We start from the raw sequence: 5089 nt of genomic DNA, 5'->3' as shown, positions 1-5089 counted from the left end.
GAATCCCAGAACACATTGCTGACCCACAGAACTGGAAGCTAGGTAAACAGCTGTCCAGTCACTAAGTTTAGAGCTTGTGTTATGCAGCAAAGGTAAGTGATACAAAGGCTAATTTCCTTCATTTAAAAACAAAACAAATAAACAAAAAAACTCCTATGTATCTGTCACATATAAAAATATTTCTATAGCCAATAAGGCCTTCTTCTACAAATACATTCTTATTCATGAGAAATTTTCTATATCCAGGTATACCTTTGCTTCTTATGTTGCAATGGCAAAATATTTGAAGCAATCTCATTTTCCATCAATAGAGGCCTAGCTATATTCATATGCATAGTTGGTGGCTGTGCAAAGTGGTCTGGATCCTATGGAAGACAATTTGACAATGTCTACCAAATTATGAATTAGTGTACCCTATAACACAGATGTCCCACTTTGGAGGAATTGCTCTACAGATAGATCTACATATATACTGTAAAAAGGTTATTCTCTGCGATATTTTTGTAATAACCAAAGAAGATCAGAAACAATGCACATACCTGTCTACAGAGGACTGGTTAGGGTACTCTCACAATGCGCTGTTGTGCAGATGCCAGCCAAGGATGAGGATGTTCTTTCAAAGTGGATAACTAAAGATGCTCAGGGTAGCTTGATAAGTAATTACATATTTACAAAATTAAAAAGGAAACAGAAACAGAGAAAGAATTATGGGGAAATAAAATAAAAAGGAAAATGTTGCTTAGCTAAATGAATGCATGTAGGTAAAATGAATGAGGTAACTCTATGAGTCTCCAAACCAAATTCTTTTTCTTTTTTTAAAATTTTTTTTCCAAACCAAATTCTTAAGTAAAAACTCCAGGTGCATATTTTTAAAAAATATATACGTGTTCATATATGCTTCTGGAGTGTACTCAAGAAATTGGTTATAATATTGGTCTCTTGGGTACCTGGGTCATAAGAATGAGCAGGAACTTGCTTTTCAAGGAGCACCACTTTGTAGTATTTGGAATTTTGTACCATGTGTAAACAATACCTGCTCAAAAAATAAAATCAAATAATAATAAAAGGTTGACATTGTGAGTTGTACTCCAAAATTAATACTTCATTGATTAGAACTGATATGCAAATTCTCCTTTAATAGGAAGAAGGGATCCCATGTCTTGACTGTAAGATGTGTCTGAATTATTCAAATATCTGAAGAAAGAGTATGTCTGTGAGGAAAAGAGTAGTCAGCCACAGTAGCATTGTAGAAGTAAACTTGTTCAGTGCCTACCCAGCACCATCCAGTGGAGGAATCTTGACCAACCCAACCGACTCTGAGCGTTTGGTCCAGTAGGAAGCCATAATTCCATCCAAAGAATATAAAGGGAGAACATTCCATTGAAAAGAACGTAAAGGATGAAAACTTATGAGCCCCATCCTCCCACCAACAAACTCTTCCTGAGAAAGTTTCCCTACTGAGCAAGGATGCTGTACGACCAAGAAGAGGGTCCACCCTTCCATAACCCCCATCTGAATATTTGAGTCACATCTGTCTATAGGAAAGGCCATCCTGACTTTGGAGATGTTGCTGCTTGGTTTTTCCAAGGTGAGGTCATCTCTATCGTCTCTTCATTCAGCTCTGGGGTTTCCAAAAATCTCATTGCTTGTCCATGACAAATTTTACTTGTCTGCAGCAAAATGAAAAAAAAAAAATAACACAGAACAGTCACCTTTAAAAGCTGTTAATCTGTTGACTTTCTGTGGTGTCAAAATGCATTCCATAGAACTCTAAAGTCTTGGTATCAATGATAATTCCAGTAGTACTTAATCCAATTAATCTCCTCTCTTCTAATTTCCATATTCCTGAACAAGTTTTAGGTCGTTATTCAACGTTTCCCACTTGCCAGAAGTGGATACACGGGCCAGCCATAACGTCTAAGGATTCTGATTTCTGGATCAGTTGTTTCTGGTGTAAATAAATAAATGGCCTGGCATGTTGGTCTTTAGACACCTGTCTCAAGATTGTTTAATGTGAATATGCCCACAGAAGAAAAATTTGCTCTCAGGATTTACCATCTTAAGACCAAGAGCAGCTCCTAGTTTATGGCAAATTCATAACCTCTGTCAATTCCTCCCACCTCTATCTTTTCACCCCACCCCCAAAACAGATAGGAGCAAATAATAGAAATCCAACACTTTGCCCAACAATCTGATTAAGCATGTCTAAGGTATGATACACCGTGCACCTGCCAAGTCCTTTAGTCATTCATACTCTTTGATTAGAAGCAAACTTTACCACACTTGAGCAGACTGAAGTGCTTCAGGACACATTGTTATTGACCATGAAGGCTAAGTTATATAGACTTCAGAAGAATTCTTCTAGTTATTGTCTTAAAAATATGTATGTTCATATTTGCTTGGTATTTTCACAAAGAAATATTACAGGTCTGCACTAGAGACTAATCAGTGTTAGGGAGCATAGGACGGGGATGGGAATAGGAACAATACTTTCTGTGCAAAACCCTTTAAATCATTTTGAGTTTTGTATCACCGGAATATATTACCCATTCAAATGAAGAAGGAGCAACTTTTGATCTGTATGGAGTCTTGTATCTGTTGTAAGATTTTTGCAAGAGGCATAAAGTTATGTCACAGTTTTGGTTTTCTCTGTGTCCTCAGCAGGGGATAAAATCAGATCCCTCTGTAGACCAAGGACTCATAGGGATTAATATGTGTAATAACTGCATCTTCTAGTTTCTATATTTGATCCTTAGACATCTAGGGGCCTTTGCTCATGTTGGAGGGACTGCCTCTCCCAGGATTAGCCAATTCCTAGTGAACAACTTGCCTTTGAGCCCACCTTTTATATGCAAACCAGCCAGTGCATGGTCCACACTCCACCAGCTGCTTTGTGGGCTCTCACACTTTACGCCACCATCCACTGGCCCTAATCACCCCAAGGACAATATCAGACAACCAGGGGTAGCCCCTGGACCCCAGAGCCCACTGAAATTATTCAACCTGGACAATCCGAAACCTGCTTACCCTGCCTTACCTGTTCCTCTCTGTAGAAATCCCAGTAAAGGCTCTTGCCCACAGCTCTCCCTCCCTGCTTTTCTCTCTGCCTCCTGACCAGCCCTAGTGTTCCCCCCAGTGGCCCTGGGTGGTGGTGTGCCTCCCTCCTCTTGGGATCTGTGAGTAACAAACTCTCTTTCTGAGGGTCTTGCCAAACCTGTGTAATCATAAAATCTACATTTCAAAACCGTATCCCTGAGAAAAGAAAACTGGTCTGCAGGAAGTACTTTAGCACACCCGACACGGGTCAGAAATCCTCACCTGCAATAAAAATGCTTGTAATTTGACAGAATGCCCTCTTAAATGAAGCCCAAGCATGCACTGGGTCCCCAGGAGGAGAAAGCAGCCAAGGTTAGGACACACTGCTCGGGGCAGTTTGGCTGCCAGCACCCCTGCATATATTTCTATTAATGAATGCTCTATCCGTGAGGACTATGGGCTTGTTACTGAGCCCCCGGTCTGTTCGGTTACCGGGTAGCCTGTGCCTGTCTGTGGTCCCACAGCAAGGACAAGGACTGCCCAGCGTGTCAGTTCTGCAGGTTCATCCCAGGCCGGACCCAGGTGGTGTAGCCTCACTTCAGGCAAACCTCACCTGTGACATACAGCATCTATTTACAACACAAAGAGCAGACGACCCCCCTGCCTATAAATAGCATTGGCTGAAGATTCCTTTCAAATAGGAAATTTAGGTGACTTTCATTTGATTTGCCAAAAAATTGTTTTAGCCGCATTCTCCTTTGCTGGGGCCTATCTAGTGGAGGACAGGAGTTTCCTGATATGATCCAATAACGAGGGGAGTGTCCAAGGCCCTGCTGCCAGGGGCCTCCTGGTTACCAGGGCAGTGCAAGGGACATGGCACAGAGGAAATATGAAGAGAGGCAGATGGTTCTAAAGCAGTCTCTGGAGAAACGTGTGGGCAAGAGTGCAAACTTGCCACATGCACTTGAACTCCTCTGATGTCAATTCTTTGAACCGGTGGTTTAGAAGCTGAAATTTCCTCATTCTTTTTCTTGGAAAAGTTTCTCAGCATGCTTGTTTTTTGTAACACTTCACAATTGGAATAATTAACAAAAAAGGAGGATTTCTGGCTCCTAGTGAATACCTGGGAGGACAGGCCACAGTGGGACATCCCTAACTGGAAGGGCCTGGGGTCTGTTAAACTGAGCTCTACGTTGGCTCCCACCCCAGCACTCCACTCTGGCCCTCCCATGGTGAGGCTGAGGGCCAGCCACCAGGCACCACTGCGCTTAGAGAAATATTACCTGTCCTTCAGATTCTTTCAAACATGGCAACGTGAAGAATGAACCCACCTTGTGTGTTTTCAGGGAGAAAAAAGAATAGGAAGCCAGAGAATGCTCTGATGTGCTTCCCAGGAAAACAAATATCCAAACATCTGAGTCCTGGTTGGGAAATGTCATGGTGCACTGATGGGAAAGAGTGAGGCTTCCTGGTTGAAGAAGGCTGAGAGGAGGCCTGTGAGGCCAACCTTGGGCCCTGGTGGGGAAATCTGGCCCAAGCGTGCAGAGGAGCCGGGTCAGCTTTGGGACAGCAAGGGGGAAGCCCCTGGGGGGAGTAAGGACAGTGGAACCATAGATAATGACCAACTAAACACGGTGAAGGATTCGAACCCTAACTGCTAGCTGGGCAGGCCGCCTGGCCCCGGGAAGCCCGGAATCTACGCCACAAGGGCAGAGAGGCAGCTGGCTGACCCCCTGGCCCCCCTACAGCCCGCGTGAAAGCAGGATGGTGCCTTACACTGAGCACAGCTGGAATTTCCCATGGAAATCCCAAGTGCTCGGCAGTTGGGTCACCGAGGAGGTTTCCTGGGGCTGCCGAGAGGCACCGGGGGAGCGAGGCAACCCTCAGTCAGAAAAACAAAAATCCAAAAACACAAGCTGTTTGTTCACTTCTCCATTTGGACGGGTCATTCCCTGGGGTGAGAACAGGACCCATTTCCTACCTGACGACGGGACCAGGGTGCTCGGGGCCAGCCCGGAGTTGGCAGGGAACAAAAAGAGCCAAATGTCCTAAG

The sequence above is a fragment of the Canis lupus genome, chromosome 37 (genome assembly GCF_048164855.1).
Source record: "Canis lupus baileyi chromosome 37, mCanLup2.hap1, whole genome shotgun sequence".
NCBI lineage: Eukaryota > Metazoa > Chordata > Mammalia > Carnivora > Canidae > Canis > Canis lupus.
This window is presented reverse-complemented; position numbering follows the sequence as displayed.